We start from the raw sequence: 21180 nt of genomic DNA on the forward strand, positions 1-21180 counted from the left end.
CAGCATGGTACTGGTACCAAAACAGGCGGGTGGACCAATGGTACAGAATAGAGGACACAGAGACTAATCCACAAAGCTACAACTATCTTATATTTGATAAAGGAGCTAAAAGCGTGCAATGGAGGAAGGATAGCATCTTCACCAAATGGTGCTGGGAAAACTGGAAATCCATATGCAACAAAATGAGACTGAATCCCCTCCTCTCACCATGCACAAATGTTAACTCAAAGTGGATCAAGGAGCTAGATATCAAATCAGAGACTCTGCATCTGATAGAAGAAAAAGTTGGCTCTGATCTACATATTGTGGGGTCGGGCTCCAAATTCCTTAATAGGACACCCATAGCGCAAAATTAATAACAAGAATCAACAAATGGGACTTACTTAAACTGAAAAGTTTTTTCTCAGCAAGAGAAACAATAAGAGAGGTAAATAGGGAGCCTACATCATGGGAACAAATTTTTTCTCCTCACACTTCAGATAGAGCCCTAATATCCAGAGTATACAAAGAACTCAAAAAAATTAAACAATAAGAAAACAAATAACCCAATCAACAAATGGGCCAAAGACCTGAACAGACACTTCTCAGAGGAGGACATACAATCAATCAACAAGTACATGAAAAAATGCTCACCATCACTAGCAGTCAGAGAAATGCAAATCAAAACCACCCTAAGATACCATCTCACTCCAGTAAGATTGGCAGCCATTATGAAGTCAAACAACAACAAGTGCTGGCGAGGATGTGGGGAAAAGGGTACTCTTGTACATTGCTGGTGGGACTGCAAACTGGTGCGTCCAATTTGGAAAGCAGTATGGAGATTTCTGGGAAAGCTGGAAATGGAACCACCATTTGACCCAGCTATTGCCCTTCTCGGACTATTCCCTGAAGACCTTAAAAGAGAGTACTACAAGGATACTGCTACATGGATGTTCATAGCAGCACAATTCACAATTGCTAGACTGTGGAACCAACCCAGATGCCCTTCAATAGATGAATGGATAAAAAAAATGTGGCATTTATGCACAATAGAGTATTATGCAGCACTAAAAAATGACAAAATCATGGAATTTGCAGGGAAATGGATGGCACTAGAGCAGATTATGCTTAGTGAAGCTAGCCAATCCCTAAAAAACAAATACCAAATGTCTTCTTTATATAATGAGAGCAACTAAGAACAAAGCAGGGAGGAAGAGCAGGAAGAAAAGATTAACATTAAACAGATACATGAGGTGGGAGGGAAAGGGAGAGAAAAGGGAAATTGCATGGAAATGGAGGGAGACCCGCATGGTTATACAAAATTACATATAAGAGGTTGTGAGGGGAATGGGAAAATAAACAAGGAGAGAAATGAATTACAGTAGATGGGGTAAAGAGAGAAGATGGGAGGGGAGGGGAGGGGAGATAGTATAGGATAGGAAAGATAGCAGAATACAACAGTTACTAATAAGGCATTAATTAAAAATGTGGATGTGTAACCGACGTGATCCTGCAATCTGTATTTGGGGTAAAATTGGGAGTTCAAAACCCACTTGAATCAAATGTATGAAATATGATATGTCAAGAGCTTTGTAATGTTTTGAACAACCAATTAAAAAAAAGAAAGGAAAAGAAAAGTAAAAATGTGAGAGAATTAAAATTTAACTAAACATTAGAAACAAATCAAAATGAAAAAAATTAATATTATCTCTACAATATCTCTGAATGTAATGGTCTTAATTTCCTAATTAAAAGACATAGACTGGGCCAGGCATGGTAGGGCACTCCTGTAGTTCCAGCAGCTTGGGAGGCTGAGGCATGAGAATGCCAAGTTCAAAGCCAGCCTCAGCAACTGCAAGGCCCCAAGCAACTCAGTGAGACCGTGTCTCTAAATAAAATACAAAGTAGGTCTGGGGATTTGGCTCAGTGTTTGAGGGCACCTGAGGTCAATCCCCAGTACAAAAAAAATAACTAGGAGCAGTCTCTTCAAAACACAGAAAGGACACAGTGAATGAAAAACAGACTTGAGAAGTGGGTGATAAAATAAATCATCTAAAATTCTATATCAATAGTTTGAAAACTGAAGAGACTGGAAAATAGATTACCAGAATAGAAAGTGAGCACAGGGTACCCTAAACCACCAAAAAATGGTGAATGAGAAGGGGGAAGAGGCATCAAAGCTTTCCCACTTAAAAATGGTGTACAAAGACAAAATTTTAAGCACAAAAGAAACAGAAAACTCCTTTAAGATGTTTAAGATGCACAAACAAGCAGGTGTGGTGGCTTATGTCTCTAATTGCCTATAATCTCAACAACTCGGGAGGATGAGGCAGGAGGATCATGAGTTCAAAGCCAGCTTCAGCAAAAGTTAGGCATTAAGCAACTCAGTGAGACCCTGTCCCTAAATAAAATAAAAAATAGTGCTGGGGATGTTGTGAAGTGGTCCAGTGCCCCTGAGTTCAAGCCCCAATATCAAAACAAACAAACAAAAAACCCACAACAGCCTTAAAAAAATTGTGAAAAGAAAACTAAGCCGGGGATTCACAGCCATTTTGTGGCTCCCTCACCCAACTAGTCACCTTCTTAAATCAGTTCAGTATCTTCCCAAATCCAGGCAGCTACAAATTAAATCAGAGGAAATTCCCTTGCAAAGAGAACTCTTAAAAATACAGGCAGAATTTCTAGAAGGACCTTTAATACTCTAAATCACAGAAACTCCCTTCCTTTCCTGCAAAACCATCAACAAGAAGAACAGAGTTGGCTGGAAGGGACTTGAACCAGGGAAGTGTGTGTCTATTCCTGCTCAGACTCTGTGACCCAAGCAAGGGCTAAAAGTTCTGGGCAGTGTCTGTTTGCTCACTCAACTCTGACAGAGTCAACAAAGTGGCAGCTTTGGCTCTTACAAAGGCAAGGCAGACTCATCAGATTTCCAACCAAGAACACAGTGGGAAAGTACTATAGGAAATACTAGGGACAGTCTCCATGACCTGCAAGAATGGGATCACAAGGCCTACTAGAGAGATGCTGCCTGAATATTCAGTAACATAAAGACCCAGCAGGAAATTGCCTGAGGCTACACAGCAGAAAGGACCTCATAACAGCTTTAACAGGTGCAGAGTCTAAACCATGATCTAAACTGGCAAATGATGGAGAATTGTTTGGATATTTTGGGGACCTTGCTTTGGACTTAGCACTGTAAATCAACACAAGCTATTCACAACCTAGGGTGGTGCAAACTAGAACAACCTGAGACTCTTTACAATTGTGCATTAGAGACCAACATTGGCCAGGGGAATACTGTTATACCAGAGATCACCCACGGGAAATTCACAGGCAAATTTCCTGTTCCCACTGACAGCCACCAGGATCTTTCCTGCATTAAAAGAATCCAATAGAGTGGAAAAGTACACAGTGACACAGCAATCATGGGACACTCCAGAGCCTACATCCTGAAACACTATTAAGGCCCTATTCCAAAATTCAAAATGAAACTCTGGGTCTTTTGAAGTAAAGATAAAAGATTTTTTCCTGTCCCAGGCCAAAGGAGAGAAAAAAGCAAAGAATAGCAGCTCAAGACACTGACAATTGATGGGGAAGAGTTTAAAAAACAGAAAAAGCACAAAAGGTTGCAGCAGGGAAGACAAGTACAATCATAAGACACATTTCTCGGAAATTTACACCTTTTATACATACTCAGGAAGCAATCTTGCATTAGCTTCAAAGTTTAAAGATGCTGTGATCATGGTACAAGTGGGTGGGGGGTGTCAGCTTTTATGCAAATGAACTCATGAGGAAAGAGGGGCCAATTCTGTGCAGGGTGAGATGTCTGAGAAGAATGGGGTCTGCCTGACTTAATTTTCAAATCAACCCATAACACTACTATATATATAATAGGATCTGCCATCCAAGCTGTCAATTGCAGGAAGCTACTGATAGTAAGTTCTTAACAACTAGGTAATTGGCTCCTGTGCCTCTGAAACTCAAAAGAAATCAACAGACTGATTGACATCTGCTAAACATCCAAACAGGGGTGGGAACCCATGGCCTCTGTGACAGTGGTGGAGGCGTCAAGCCAGGCAGAAGTAGTAGGAGCTTCTGAGAAGTCCTGAGTGGGTGATTAGCTCAGGCTCTGAGAGCAAGGCACCTGTGGCAGGACCTGGCAAGAGACTCTTCTGCTAACTTTCAAATTTTCCTGGACCATTCCCTTCATATGGGAATAAACTATATGAGCCATGCCAACCATCTCACCATCATCCAACCACCTCAGCTTCACACTCCCATGGTGGAGGAGACGGCAACATGATGATTATAACTATGACCTTCTACTTTGGCTTTAAGAATGTGGAACTGTTTTCTGGTTTGGTGACCAATAGAGCTAGAGAAATGGCTGGAGCTTTTGTGGCAGTGTTTTTACCAGCAATGTTCTATGAAGGACTCAAAATAGCCCGGGAGAGTCTGCTGAGCAAGTCACAAGTCAGCATTCATACAATTCCATACCTTTCCCAGGACCAAATGGATCCATTCTTATGGAGACATACAAAACTGTTGGGCAGCAGATGCTGAGCTTCCCTCACCTCCTGCAGACAGTGCTGCATATCATCCAGGTGGTCATCAGCTACTTCCTCATGCTCATCTTCATGACCTACAATGGGTTCTCTGCATTGCAGTAGCAGCAGGGACTGGAACAGGATACTTTCTCTTCAGCTGGAAGAAGGCAGTGGTAGTGGACATCACAGAGCATTGCCAGTAACATCAAATTCCATGGTGTGGCCTTATCAATTGCAGTGAAATGAGGTTCAATACTGGAAGATGTGGTTCCTGCTCCAATCATCCCTCTTGCTCCTCTTTACACAAACACACACACACCTGCTGAATAAAGGTCTAGTTTATAGTCTCCAATATAAAATGATGATCTCCCGAACTGTTTTTTCTAATAAGCTGAGATTCTCATTCCTTTTGAGAAGCCTCTGATGAGCTGTCTTCTCCCCCATCATCACCCTAGATCCTTGTCTAATCCAGGTAGCTTTCTAGTAAATGACTTGTTCATCTGTGTCCTTTTTTAATCTTCTGGGTTTTCTTTAACAGACAATATGTGAATTTGGTGGGTGTTATTCTGGGTCAGTGATGGATAGGGATTAACTTCAGCCAGCAATGATAACTGAGGGAGATACTTACCAACTAAACCAGGACTCAAATATCATATTAGAAAGTAAGCTTCAATCTTTGGACTCAGCGGGTGGGAATGACATTGGGCCTTCTCTAGGTGTGGTGTGTTGCACAAAATCTTTGTAACTTTTGAGGTGAATTGAGAGTAAAATAGGCCTAGAGCTTGCAGAATGTGTATTCTTGGGCTGTGAACTCATCAACATGTGTTCCCACTTAACATTTTGATTTGAATGAGCTTGTCAGTTTAAAAAAAAGACAATCAATTAGAGAAAATGGATACAGATATTTTTAATGAAACCATTGGCATTTTACTTTGACTTGGTGCTGCAGTCTGCTGGGCACAATTCAGGAGCCACTTATCAAAAGAAATGAACATTATTTTATAACACACACACCGCACCACACTCTGAGGGTTTTCCTCAGGAAAACCCTCAGAGCCCAACTGCCACCACTGGCTTCCCACAAGCCTTTCAACCTCCCCCACTCCTCCTGCTCTTGAGGCTGCTTGGCTGGGTCGCATGGGCAGAACCCAAAAAAAGTCCCCCAATGTGCAGCTCCGTGGTCTAAAAGGGCAGGGAAACAGCCCAATGAGCATCACTGCAGAGGAGCCAATCAGTTGGCAGCTAGAAGTTTGCTGGGGCCGCTATGAGCCAATCATCAGCTGGCAGCTGGAAGTTTGCTGGGGCCCCTTCGGCTGTATCTCTCAACATCTCCCCCTCTCTGTTTAAACAACAAGCATGTGGCTTAGGGACCGTGCCTGCCTCAGGTTGTCCAATAGTACATATGGTCCTTACCCATCATCGGATGAGCTGACCTCAAGGCGTCAGCCTCCTGTCTTACATTGGTACCATTGTAATTGGATCTTACCCATCATTGACTACTGGTCCAGCATACAGCCACACCTGTGGATAGGTTTTTGTACCAGCGGTGGGGGAGGGGGGGTGAGGTTCTTTGCCTCACCTCTGTTGGCCCCCAAATTTTAGCTGAACGACCATGACAAGCAGAAAGGAGGAGGATACACCAAGCCAATTGATGGCTCCTTTTGGAAAATTTGTACCACCAGGTGACACCATTAGCAAAAATACCCCAACACTACCACAAGTCGCTGCACCAACAGATAGTTCACAATGCATACAGGTGAGTTCACAATGCATACAAGTGATACACAGTCCAGGCAAGTTCTGCAAGCAGTTCAGTGATAGCTATTGCAGAAGCTGTAGATTGGTTTTATCTTTGTCTTCACAGGCACTGGGATGAAGATAGGAATTCTGGCAATAATGGCTAAAGAAAAAATTATGTAACATTCCAGAAGGAACTAAAAGAAAACAATTTTCTGAACAATTTACATTATCTTGAACAGAATTATTAAATATAATGAAAAGGAAAGGTGAAAGTAAACAAACAGATCTGTTAACGTCCTTTTTTGTTCACATATTAAAACAATCCTCAACATCTGTTTACCCAATTTAAATTAAACCATTTAAATCACGTGAATAAAAAAAATATTTGGATCCATTTTTTCATGAGCGCTCATCATATATGATATATGGACATACATACATACATACAAACATACAACATAAAACACAAGTGTGCACACATAATATAATACACACAACACATAACATAATAGTAAAGGCCTTATAACATTTTACAGGTGAAATCTCCATTGCAATGTTTAAAAACTCTATAGTCAAAAAATGAACTAATCAGCAAAACATTAACCTAGGTCTGTATGAGCTAAAAAAAAAAAAATAGAACTTCATGATGTGGGAAAGAGTAATAATAAAATAGATATTGAAAAAAGCATCCTGGTTCTGTCGCAGATGTGAGGATAGCCAAACTGGAGTTTTGGATATCAGCTGTTATGGATTTGAGCCAAATCATCTTTTTTTTTTTTGGTCTGTAGAAATCGCTTTAGTTAATCTCTCTGGAATCCAAATCAGCTGCTGTTCTCCCTGTGGAAACACACAAACAGACCCCCGACTCCAGACAATTACTGGGTAAGGACCTTTCCATTGTCCTCTTAGAATATTCTTCCAAAGTACCTTGGGCTTATGTACATTTTTTGGACACATATGCCTTTCTGCAGCACTAAGTCCTGATGAATCCAAATTTTAAAAGTTTACAGTAAAAAGGGTTATTTTAAGTTTATCTTTGGGGAATATATACCCCTTCAAAATTCCCTCTTTTTGCTTTAACAAGTACATTTTAATAGTTTGAAGAGCTCTTTCAACTATGCCTTGTCCCTGTGGATTGTATGGGATTCCTGTTATATGAGTAATGCCAAATGATGAGCAAAATTGTTTAAAAGAGGTAGAAGTATAACCAGGGGCATTATCTGTTTTTAACTGTTTTGGAATGCCCACAGTGGGAAAATTTTGTAAGCAATGAGCTATAACATCTTTAGTTTTTTCTCTGCCATGAAGGGAGCCCATCAAAAATCCAGAAGAAATATCAACTGTAACATGCAAATATTTTAATTTTCCAAATTGTGGCAAGTGTGTGATGTCCATCTGCTAAATATGGTTAGGTATCAGTCCTCTAGGATTGATTCCAAGATTAACTTGTTGTAAAAAGGTCACACAATTTTGACATTGTTTTATTATTTGTCTAGCTTGTTCCTTAGTTATTTTAAAATGCTTTTGTAAAGTATTAGCATTGACATGGAACTTTTTATGAAAATTTGTAGCTTCTTCTAGTGTAGAGAAAATATGTATGTCATGTGTAGTTTTATCTGCTAAATCGTTGCCCAAACTAAGGGCTCCAGGCAATCCTGTATGTGCCCTGATATGTCCTATAAAGAATGGATCTTTTCTGTCCCAGAATAGACCTTGTATAGTGGAAAGCAAAGAGAAAACAGTAGAGGAAGGGGAAATCCTACCAGCATCTTCAAGGGATACTATAGCATTAACTATATACTGACTATCAGAAAATAAATTAAATCCAGAATCTTTAAACATCACAAATCTTGTAATACTGCTTTAAGCTCTACCTTTTGAGCTGATTGTTTGAGTATTAAAAATGTAAAAGTTTGATCAGGTGTAACTATTGCTGCTGTACCATTATTTGACCCATCATTGAATATATTTGGAGCATTCATGATAGGTGTTTTTCTTGACATTTTTGAAAAAATTACAGGATGAAATGACCAAAAAGATAATAAAGGATTAGATGGTAAGTGGTTATCAAATGAAACATTAGATTTGCACATGATTATTGCCCAAGTATTTAACTCATTAACTAACTCATCAATTTGATTCATAGTATATGGAGTAATAATTTTATTAGGAGAAATTCCAAACACTCCCTTTGCTGCTTTTATTCCTTTGAGTATTAACTGTCCTACAGCCTCAGGATACCTAGAAAGAATAGTGTTAGGAGAATAAGATAAATGTATCCACAATAATGGACCTTCTTGCCAAAATACTCCTGTAGGAATATTTTTGTTGGTAGTACAATAAATAATAAAGGCAAACATATCAATTCTATCCAAATGCATATTTTCCATATATGTTTCAATGATTTTTAATGCCTTTCTTGCTTCAGGCGTTAACATTTGGGGTGAATTTGGATCTGATGGACTTTTTAGGATATCAAATAAAGGTCCCAACTCTCCTGTTGGTATGCCTAGATGAATTGGCCTTATCCAATTTATGTCTCCTAATAACTTTTGAAAGTCGTTAAGTGATTTGAGTTGATCTACTTGTATTTGAATTTTTGGTGGATGGACCATAGTTGAGGATAATAGAACTCCTAAATAATTAATTGGAAAATTTAATTGTACTTTATCTATTGCTATCTCTAGATTATAATTTTTTAATAAGTTTATAAGTATGGCATAACATTCTAGCAATGTGTTTTTATCTTTGTGTGCTAATAATACATCATCCATATAGTGAAATATTTGTAGTTCAGAATTTTGATTTCTAAGTGGCTGGATTACTTTGTTAACATAAAGTTGACACATAGTTGGGCTGTTAGCCATCCCTTGAGGGATACTTTCCATTCATATCTCTGATCAGGACCTTCATGATTCAGTGCAGGGATAGTAAATGCAAAACATGGACTATCCTCAGGATGAATTGGAATTGAAAAAAAAAAAAACAATCTTTAATATCTATAACTAAAACATACCAGGTTTTTGGCAAAGCAGGCAATTGAGGAACCCCCGATTGAGCAGGTTCCATAATAACCATCTCATTATTAATGGCTCTTAAATCTTGCAATAATCTCCATTTACCAGATTTCTTTTTAATGACAAAATGGGAGTATTATGGGGAGATACAGAAGGTTGTATATGCCCTTCCACTAATTGTTGTTTGACCAGGTCATGGGCTGCTTGTATCTTTTCTTTAGTCAGGGGCCACTGGGGAACCCATATTGGTCTTTCTGATTTCCAAGTAATTTTTATTGTCTCAATGGCCCCTTCTGAAAATCCAACCCTGCTGAGAGCCACGGCTGAGTCTGTATGGCCCCTGGCATTTTGCCAACAGTATTGATTGACAGGCGAGGCATTAATATCCGCCTCTGCCGCAACTTTTGAGTTCTCGCACTATTTTGGAGTTCTCGTGGGGATTTCCGGGGATTCCCCGAGAGTTCCCATTGGTTGGGGAAGTGCAGGAGGAGGGATTTCCGGGAGAGATATTTCCGGCTGGGGGTTCCTGGACAAGCCTCGTGGCCTTCAGGACGATTCCCCGGGAGCTGTGTGAAGTGTTTTCCACCAGTTTAAAAATAAAGTTTGTTCCTGCTTCAGTGGCTCGTGATTTGTGCCCAGCCAGACTGCGGCATTTGGTGGCCCATACGGGGAACGTCTGAAGCTTCGGGGTAAGTGAAATTACTTGCCCCTAAGGGAAGGCGAGAGAATGGGTGACCATTTTAAAAAACAATGTGTTCTTGTTTTGATTTGTTTTGTGTTTGTTTCAAGCTGCCTATCCCTAGAATTTTCTCAGGCAGATTGGGAAAAATGGTTGGCTCAAGGTTTGAAGTTGTTCACCCCTGAGGAAGAGATAGAAATAGACCACAAATGCACATGTCAAGAAAATAGGAAAATTGATACAACGATTTTTTGTTCCGTTTTTGTTTCATTCTGTTTCGGTTTTGTTTTGTGTTATCTTATTGGGTTGCGTTATCTTTATAACAGATTAGAAATTAGTAAAAAACAAACTGAAAGAGTGTTAAGTAAATTGTTAGAGGTTCAGACCATGGAGAAAGACATTTTAGATCAAGCAAAAGAGAAGGTCTCTCAAGCTAGTCAGACAGAGGAAGAAAATTTAAAGGAAGAAAGCTTAGAGGAGAAACAGCTATTAGGGAAAAAGCTACAACAGGAGGCTGCTACTAACACCGTTCTATCACCAGAGGGCGTAATTCAACCAACAGCACCCCTATGGAGATAGCTGAGTGGCCCTCAAACCCCATAGTTGATAGATGGGATCCTGATACAGGACCTCAAAGATTAGCATGCCCTGTACTTGAGCAGGCAGGAGGGCAGCGAATTCACCGTGCTTTAGATTTCAAAACAGTGAAGCAGTTAAAGGAGGCTGTAACAACCTATGGTCCTCAAGCACCGTTCACTGTAAGCATGGTCGAATCCATTACCAACTTGGACATGACGCCAGCAGATTGGGCTAGTATGTGTAAATCTGTGCTAAATGGAGGACAATATTTGTTATGGAAGGTTGCCAATGAGGAATTTTGCAGGGAGACAGCTAGGCGAAATGCAGCAGCTGGTTACCCTCAAAGAAATCTAGATATGTTGTTAGGAAAAGGACCTTATGAGGGTCAACGGCAACAAATTGAATATGATCCTGGTGTATACGCACAAATTGCTGTAGATGCGGTTAGGGCATGGAAAACTTTACAGGGGCATGGAGGTTTACAAGGTCAATTATCTAAGGTAATACAAGGAACTAATGAACCTTACGCTGAATTTGTAGATAGGCTTATTCAAGCAGCTTCTAGAATTTTTGGGGATACAGAACAGGCAATGCCATTTATAAAACAACTGGCTTATGACCAAGCAAATCGTTGTTGCAGAGAGGTTATTAGACCATGGAGACATGAAGATTTAAACACATATATTAAATTATGTAGAGACATTAATGAACAAGGGCAAGTCTTAGCAGCAGTACAACAGGCTTTAGATGCCAGGACAAAAACATGCTATAATTGTGATCAAACAGGACATTTTAAAAGGAGTTGCCCCATAGGAGGAGGGTTTAACAAAGCTAGATATCAAACGAATAGAATACTGGGTATTTGCCCACAATGCCATAGAGGGAAACATTGGGCTAATGAATGCCGTTCTCAAACCACCATAGAGGGTATTCCGTTATCAAAAAACAGACAAGGACCAAGTGTTTACCCATGATATTGTGGAGAAAGGCATCGAGCTCCATTGCCAAAAAACGGACAGGGAGGCCCAATGCTCCGGGGCCCACGACCACAAATGTACGGGGCACTGGAGGAACCCAGAAACACCATGGAGGAACCCAGCAACACCATCAGGGTAGTGCCCAGGACACATTATCCATCAGATCTCTCATCAGACAAACCAGAGGGAGCGCATGGTTGGACATCTGCGCCTCCACCAGAGCAGTACTAACTCCAGAGATGGGAGTTCAAATCATTCCCACAGGGGTGAAAGGACCTCTTCCCCAAGGAACAGTAGGCTTATTGTTAGGACGCAGTTCTTCTACGCTAAAAGGACTTATGATAAGTCCCGGGGTAATTGATCCCGATTATGAAGGTGAAATAAAAATTATAGCTAGTTCTCCAAAGGGTATATCAGTAATTTCACCAGGAGATAGAATAGCACAGTTATTAATAATACCCAGCCTACATGATAAATTTTCCAGTAGTACTATAGAAAGAGGTTCCAGGGGATTAGGCTCCACAGGTGTAGATTGGGCTATGCTGTCTTTAAATTTAGATTCTCGCCCCATGCTAAAACTAAATATTCAAGGACATGAATTTAATGGGCTACTGGATACAGGTGCAGACCTTAGCATCATATCTCGTCAAGAATGGCCACAACATTGGCCGTTACAACAAGCCACTCAAACGCTTCGAGGCCTAGGAGTGGCAACTAATCCCCATAGAAGTGCAATGGTATTAGATTGGAAGGATCCTGAAGGATGCGAAGGAACTATACAGCCATATGTATTGGATCATCTTCCTATAAATTTATGGGGACGAGATGTCCTAGATCAATTAGGTTTGACATTAACAAATAACATCAATCCAAATGCGCCCACTATTAGGGCTAGACAAGGTTTCAGGAAAGAAAAAAGATTAGGAGAACAAGGCATAGCAGCACCCATTCAAATAGATCAGGGAATAAATAGACATGGACTGGCTTTTCAGAAGGGGTCACTGAGGCAATAAAAATTACTTGGAAATCAGATAGACCAGTATGGGTTCCTCAGTGGCCCCTGACTAAAGAAAAGATACAAGCAGCCCATGACCTGGTCAAACAACAATTAGCGGAGGGACATATACAACCTTCCGCATCTCTTTACAATACTCCCATTTTTGTCATTAAAAAGAAATCTGGTAAATGGAGATTATTGCAAGATTTAAGAGCCATTAATAATGAGATGGTTATTATGGGACCTGCTCAATCGGGGATTCCTCAATTGTCTGCTTTGCCAAAAACCTGGTACGTTTTAGCTATAGATATTAAAGATTGTTTTTTTTCAATTCCAATTCATCCTGAGGATAGTCCACATTTTGCATTTACTATCCCTGCACTGAATCATGAAGGTCCTGATCAGAGATATGAATGGAAAGTACTCCCTCAAGGGATGGCTAACAGCCCAACTATGTATCAAATTTATGTTAACAAAGTAATCCAGCCACTTAGAAATCAAAATCCTAAACTACAAATATTTCACTATATGGATGATGTATTGTTAGCACACAAAGATAAAAACACATTGCTAGAATGTTATGCCACACTTACAAATTTATTAAAAAATTATAATCTAGAGATAGCAATAGATAAAGAACAATTAAATTTTCCAATTAATTATTTAGGAGTTCTATTATCCTCAACCATGGTCCATCCACCAAAAATTCAAATACGAGTAGATCAACTCAAATCACTTAACGACTTTCAAAAGTTATTAGGAGACATAAATTGGATAAGGCCTTATCTAGGCATACCAACAGGAGAGTTGGGACCTTTATTTGATATCCTAAAAGGTCCATCAGATCCAAATTCACCCCGCATGTTAACGCCTGAAGCAAGAAAGGCATTAAAAATTATTGAAACATATATGGAAAATATGCATTTGGATAGAATTGATATAACTTTGCCTTTATTATTTATTGTAATACCAACAAAAAATATTCCTACAGGAGTATTTTGGCAAGAAGGTCCATTATTGTGGATACATTTATCTTATTCTCCTAACACTATTCTTACTAGGTATCCTGAGGCTGTAGGACAATTAATACTCAAAGGAATAAAAGCAGCAAAGGGAGTGTTTGGAATTTCTCCCAATAAAATTATTACTCCATATACTATGGATCAAATTGATGAGTTAGCTAATGAGTTAAATACTTGGGCAATAATCATGTGTAAATCTAATGTTTCATTTGATAATCACTTACCATCTAATCCTTTGTTGTCTTTTTGGTCTTCGCATCCTGTAGTTTTTCCAAAAATGACAAGAAAAACCCCTATCGTGAATGCTCCAAATGTATTCACTGATGGGTCAAATAATGGTACAGCAGCAGTAGTTACCCCTGATCAAACTTTTACACTTTTAGTACCCAAACAATCAACTCAAAAGGTAGAGCTTAATGCAGTTTTACAAGCTTTTGTGATGTTTAAAGATTCTGTATTTAATTTATTCTCTGATAGTCAGTATGTAGTTAATGCTATAGTATCCCTTGAAGATACTGGCAGGATTTCCCCTTCCTCTACTGTTTTCTCTTTGTTTTCTGCTATACAAAGTCTAATCTGGGACAGAAAAGATCCATTCTTTATAGGACATATCAGAGCACATACAGGATTGCCTGGAGCCCTTACTTTGGGCAACGATTTAGCAGATAAAACTACACATGACATACATATTTTCTCTACACTAGAAGAAGTTACACATTTTCATAATAGGTTCCATGTCAATGCTAATACTTTACAAAAGCACTTTAAAATAACTAAGGAACAAGCTAGACAAATAATAAAACAATGTCAAAATTGTGTGACCTTTTTACCACAAGTTAATCTTGGAGTCAATCCTAGAGGACTGATACCTAACCATATTTGGCAGATGGACGTCACACACTTGCCACAATTTGGAAAATTAAAATATTTGCATGTTACAGTTGATACTTCTTCTGGATTTTTGATGGGCTCCCTTCATTCCGGAGAAAAAACTAAAGATGTTATAGCTCATTGCTTACAAAATTTTGCCACTGTGGGCGTTCCAAAACAGTTAAAAACAGATAATGGTCCTGGTTATACTTCTACCTCTTTTAAACAATTTTGCTCATCATTTGGCATTACTCATATAACAGGAATTCCATACAATCCACAAGGACAAGGCATAGTTGAAAGAGCTCATCAAACTATTAAAATGTACTTACTAAAGCAAAAAGAGGGAATTGGAAAGGGGTATATGTCACCCAAAGATAAACTTAAAATAACCCTTTTTACTCTAAACTTTTTAAATTTGGATTCCTCAGGGCTTAGTGCTATGGAAAGGCATATGTGTCAAAAAAATGTACATAAGCCTAAGGTACTTTGGAAGGATATTCTAACAGGACAATGGAAAGGTCCTGACCCAGTGATTGTCTGGAGTCGGGGTTCTGTTTGTGTTTTTCCACAGGGAGAACAGCATCCGATTTGGATTCCAGAGAGATTAACTAAAACAATTTCTATAGGCCAAAAGGAAGATGATTTGACTCAAATCCATAACAGCTGATATCCAGAACTCCAGTTTGGCTATTCTTACATCTACGACAGTGATTAAAACCAGGATGCTTTTTTCAATATTTATTTTATTATTTGCCTTTTCCCACATCATAAAGTTCTATTTTATTTTTGAGCTCATACAGACCTAGGTTAATGTTTTTCTGATCAGTTTTAATTTTTGACTGTGGAGTTTTTAAGCATTGCAATGGAGATTTCACCTAGGTAAATCTTCAAGGCCTTTACTATTGTCTTAAGTGTTGTATGTTATGTGTGCACACTTCTGTTTTGTGTTGTATGTCTGTATGTGCGTATGTCCATATATCATATATGAGGAGCGCTCATGAATAAATGGATCCGAATTATTTTATTCATGTGATTTTAATGGTTTAATTTAGATTGGGTAAACAGCTGTTGAAAATTGTTTTTATATGTGAACAATAAGGAGGTTAACAGATCTGTTTGTTTACTTTCACCTTTCCTTCTCATTATATTTAATAATTCTGTTCAGGATAATGTAAATTGTTCAAAAAATTGTTTTCTTAGTGCCTGTTGGAATGTCACATATTTTTTTTCTTAGCATCATGGCCAGAATTCCTATCTTCATCCCAGTGCCGGTGAAGACAAAGATAAAACCAAACTACAGCTTCTTCGATAGTTATCACAACAAACTGTAAAAACTGATGCATCAATGAATAATAACTCCACAAGTAATGCTCAATTAAGGAGTCGATTTACTTTGGGAGGAAATGGACATATTGACAGATTCCTCTGCTTTGAATTGCTTGCAGACCTTGCCTGGACTATGTATCACTTGTATGCATTGTGAACTATCTGTTGGTACAGCGAATTGTGGTAGTGCTGGAGTATTTTTGCTGATGGTGTCACCGGTGGTACAATTTTTCAAAGGAGTCCTCAATTGGCTTAGTGTCATGGCATTTTGCATCCTCCTCCCTTCTACTAGTGATGGTCTAAAATTTGGGGGCCAACAGAGGTGAGGCAAAGAACCTCACCCCCCCACTGGTGCAAAGGCCTATCCACAAGTATGGCTGTATGCTGGACCGGTAGTCAGTGACGGGTATGATCCAATTGCAGTGGTACCAACCTAAGACAGGAGGCTGACACCTAGAGGTCAGTTCATCCAATGACGGGTAAGGACCATATGTTGAATTGGACTGCCTAACAGGCACGGTCCCTAAGCCACATTGCTTGTTGTTTAATTAAACAAAAAGGGGGAGATGCTGAGAGCCATGGCTGAGTCTGTATGGCCCCTGGCATTTTGCCAACAGTATTGATTGACAGGCGAGGCATTACTATCCGCCTCTGCCGCAACTTTTGAGTTCTCGCACTATTTTGGAGTTCTCGTGGGGATTTCCGGGGATTCCCCGAGAGTTCCCATTGGTTGGGGAAGTGCAGGAGGAGGGATTTCCGGGAGAGATATTTCCGGCTGGGGGTTCCTGGACAAGCCTCGTGGCCTTCAGGACGATTCCCCGGGAGCTGTGTGAAGTGTTTTCCACCAGTTTAAAAATAAAGTTTGTTCCTGCTTCAGTGGCTCGTGATTTGTGCCCAGCCAGACTGCGGCACAACCCATGTCTGTCCATTCTTTGATCTATTTTTACTGGTGCTGCTATACCTTGTTCTTGTTTTTCTAATCTTTTTCCTTTCCTAAAACCTTGTCTAGCCATAATAGTGGGTGCATTTTGATTGACGTTATTTGTTAATGTCAAATCTAATTGATCTAGGTCATCTGGTCTCCATAAATTTATGGGAAGATGATCCAATACATATGGTTGTATAGTTCCTTCACATCCTTCAGGATCCTTCCAATCTAATACCATTGCACTTCTATGGGGATTAGTCACCACTCCTAGGCCTCGAAGCGTTTGAGTGGCTTGTTGTAATAGCCAATGTTTTGGCCATTCTTGACAATAGATGATGCTAAGGTCTGCACCTGTATCCAGTAGCCCATTAAATTCATGTCCTTGAATATTTAGTTTTAGCATGGGGCGAGAATCTAAATTTAAAGACAGCATAGCCCAATCTACACCTGTGGAGCCTAATCCCTTGGAACCCCTTTCTACAGTACTACTGGAAAATTAATCATGTAGTGTTAGAGTCTGTAAACAAGTCAAAATAACACCTGGCATTTAGCCAGGGGAATGTTAGAGTTCGTAAACAAGTCTGGATGGTGCCTGGCAAAATGCCAGAGGGAGTGGTTTGAGAAGTAACAAAAGTGAGCCATTAAGTGTGGAGATTCCTTATTGGTTGACTGATGTATCTAGTTTATGCTAATTAGATAAGCTGTGTGGAATGTATAAATACTGCTCCTGTCCTGCAATAAACGGCTCCCACTCCTGCTGTATCAATCTACACAAGTTATTCGTCATCCCCCGGTTATTTTGCTGCAGCCAGACTGTGGCAATGTAGGCTGGGTATTATCAGTAACTGTACTATTCTATCTCCTGGTGAAATTACTGATATACCCTTTGGCGAACTGGCTATAATTTTTATTTCACCTTCATAATCGGGATCAATTACCCCAGGACTTATCATAAGTCCTTTTAGAGTAGAAGAACTGCGTCCCAATAATAAGCCTACTTTTGGGAAGAGGTCCTTTTACCCCTGTGGGAATGATTTGAACTCCCATCTCTGGAGTTAGTACTGTTCTGGCGGAGGGGCAGATGTCCTATCCTGTGCTTCCTCTGGTTTGTCTAGTGAGGGATTTAATGAACAATTTGTCCTGGGCACTACCCTGATGGGGTTTCTGGGTTCCTATAGTGTTCCGTATATTTGTGGTCATGGGCCCCGGAGCATTGGGCCCCCCCTGTCCATTTTTTGGCAACAGAGCCCGATGCCTTTCTCCACAATATCATGGATAAACACCTAGTCCTTGTTTGTTTTTTGATAATGGAGTACCCTCTATGGTAGTTTGAGAACCATTAGCCCAATGTCTCCCTCTACAGCATCGTGGACAAATACCCGGTATTCTACTCCTTTGATACCTAGTTTTGTTAAACCCTATTCCTATGGGGCAATTCCTTTTAAAATGTCCTGTTTGTTCACAATTGTAGCATGTTTTTGGCCTGGCATCTAAAACCTGTTGTACTGCAGCTGCCACGACTTGCCCTTGTTCATTAATGTCTCTACATAATTTAATATATGTGTTTAAATCTTCATGTTTCCATGGTCTAATGACTTCTCTGCACCAATGATTCACTTGCTCATAAGCCAGTTGTTTTATTAATGGCATTGCTTGTTCTGTATTCCCCAAAACTCTGGTAGCTGTTTGAATAAGCCTATCTACAAATTCAGCATAATGTTCATTAGCTCCTTGTATTACCTTAGATAATTGACCTTGTAAACCTCCATGTCCTTGTAAAGTCTTCCATGCCCTAACTGCATCTACAGCAATTTGTGAGTATATGCCAGGATCATATGCCATTTGTTGCTGCTGATCCTCATAAGGTCCCTTTCCTAACAACATATCTAGATTTCTCTGAGTATAACCAGCTGCTGCATTTTGCCTAGCCATCTCCTTGCAAAATTCCTCATTGGCAACCTTCCATAACAGGTATTGTCCTCCATTTAGCACAGCTTTACACATACTAGTCCAATCTGCTGGCGTCATGTTCAAGTTATTAATGGATTCGACCATGCTTACAGTGAAGGGTGCTTGAGGACCAAAAGTTGTTACAGCCTCTTTTAGCTGCTTCACTTTTTTGAAATTTAAAGCATGGTGAATTCACTGCCCTCCTGACTCAAATACAGGGCATGTTAATATTTGAGATCCTGTCTCAGGATCCCAACTATCAACTGTGGGTGTTGGGGGCCTCCCAGCCTATGGCCCCAGAAAACTTCCAGCATATGGAGGTGGTGCTGTTGGTTGGACACTTACGCCCTCTGGTGATAGAAAGGTGTTAGTAGCAGTCTCCTGTTGTAACTTTTCCCCTGATGTCTTTTTCTGCTCTAAACTTTCTTTCTCTATCTGACTAGCTCAAGAGGCCTTCTCTTTTACTTGAATTTTTTCCTCTGTCTGACTAGCTCAAGAGACCTTCTCTTTTACTTGAATATTTCTACTATAACTATAATACAACCCAACAAGATAACACCAAACAAAACTGAAACAGAATGAAACAAAATTGGAACAAGAGAAAATCATTATAGTCTTTCTATCCTCCTGAAATGTCCATTGTCCTTTCTCCCTATCTGTTCCTCAGATGTGAGTGGTCTTACACATCTCCAGGGACAGGCAACTTAAAACAAAAGTGAAGCAAAACAATAGAAGAATCTTAAAATGGCTACCCATCCTTTCGCCCTGCCCTCAGGGGCGAGCAGTTTACCTTATCACTTACCCTCAGTCATTCCCCCGTGTGGATCACCAAATGCCACAGTATTGCTGGGCACAATTCAGGAGCCACTTGTCAAAAGAAACGAACTTTATTTTTAGAACACACACACACACGGCACCACACAGCTCCTCAGGAAAACCCTCAGAGCCCAACTGCCACCACCGGCTTCCCACAAGCCTCTCAACCTCCCCCACTCCTCCTGTTCTTGAGGCTGATTGGCTGGGTCGCATGGGCAGAACCCAAAAAAAGTCCCCCAATGAGCAGCTCTGTGGTCTGAAAGGGCGGGGAAACAGCCCAATGAGCATCACCACAGAGGAGCCAATCAGTTGGCAGCTAGAAGTTTGCTGGGGCTGCTGTGAGCCAATCATCAGCTGGCAGCTGGAAGTTTGCTGGCAGCTGGAAGTTTTCTGGGGCCCCTTCAGCTGTGGCTCTCAACAACTTAGTACTTTGGTTTTTCCAAGCTGAATTTAGCAAAAGAATTTGAATTCTTTTTTCCCCATTATTTTCATGGGTCTGCATCTAAACCAGTAATTTTCAACCTTTAGCATGTATCTTATAATCACCTGGTGGGCTTGGTAAGTCAGTAGTTGTGGGCCTTAACCCCAGAACCCCCAAATTGGCATTTCTAAGTTCCCAGGTGATATTTCTGCTGATGATCCAGAGGGCCACACTTTCAGAATCTCTGCTTTAAACTGAGGAAGTGTCATCTGGGAAGGAGAGGGGCTTCCTGGGCATGAAAATTTGAATTGCTGATTGGTAGATGCTATGTCTGAGCATACCTCACATAGTAAAGCTGCTGGTCAATACTTTATCATTCCACAAACATTTTTTTTCAGCTCCTGCTGGTGTGTGCACAGGTACACATAGCCAAAGTACTTTTATCAGCATGTATAAAGTCACTCATCCTTACTTTTAAAGATGTGTGGTTTCTTGGAAGAAGTTTGAAGGTTGTGAGAGACCTTTGATCTGTGGTGTAAATCATATAGGCATGGGCCAGGAGGGTAAAAGCCCCACTTTCTCTTTGGAGAGACTTAGAGTGTGATCTGCAGATGGCCAGATCTTCCTCATCTCCACCATCCATGCCCTGCAGGGCAGATTCTCATCATATGTACGACCATCTTTATTACTCTTGAGGACTGAATTAGATCACAAAATAGCCCAAACCTCTTTTCACAATGAAGAATCATATTGGATTTCTATTCTGTTCAATCTTAGGGTATACTGCAGTCTTCTTCCCAGACTACCTCTTTAAAGTGATTCTTCCTGTGCTGGTCTGTTAAATCTTGCCCTTCTTGGGGCTAGAGCCTGCTGTGCCTCAGGGCAGAGGAGACAAAAAAAAGCAGCTATCTCATAGACCTGTGTTGTGGTTTTGAAGTTTGTACTTTCTCTGTGGCTGCCAGTTAAATATTGGAGAGTAAGGAATGTGTACTTCTATGGCTTTGAACCAAAAGGGTTATGGCCTACTGGATTGAGGTTAAGATCCAAGCAGCAGCATTTAGAGCTTTGTGCTTTCCTCTCATTTCATCCCCTTGTAGTGCTGATACTTAGCAAGAGCCATGAATGACAGGTGCTGACAGAGCCCAGCCTTAAAGTGTAAAAGCTTCTTGTTGTGTCAGAAGCCAAGGGATGATAAAACCTGAGGAATACGTAAGAATCAATGCCCAGTAGTGACTCTGGTGCTCTCTATAAATCTCAACATGAGCTACTATAAACTTCCAGAAACAAGATCTTATCAGTAAGTGAGAAAAATCAAGGCCAAACCAAAAA

At 40.2% G+C, this 21180-nt stretch overlaps 1 pseudogene; it reads left to right on the forward strand.

Moving 5' to 3' along the window:
* Positions 1 to 2126: 2126 nt before the first annotated feature.
* On the forward strand, positions 2127 to 4729 carry LOC139703582 (high affinity copper uptake protein 1 pseudogene; annotated as a pseudogene).
* Positions 4730 to 21180: the final 16451 nt, after the last annotated feature.

Source organism: Marmota flaviventris, chromosome Y (assembly GCF_047511675.1).
Source record: "Marmota flaviventris isolate mMarFla1 chromosome Y, mMarFla1.hap1, whole genome shotgun sequence".
Lineage (NCBI taxonomy): Eukaryota > Metazoa > Chordata > Mammalia > Rodentia > Sciuridae > Marmota > Marmota flaviventris.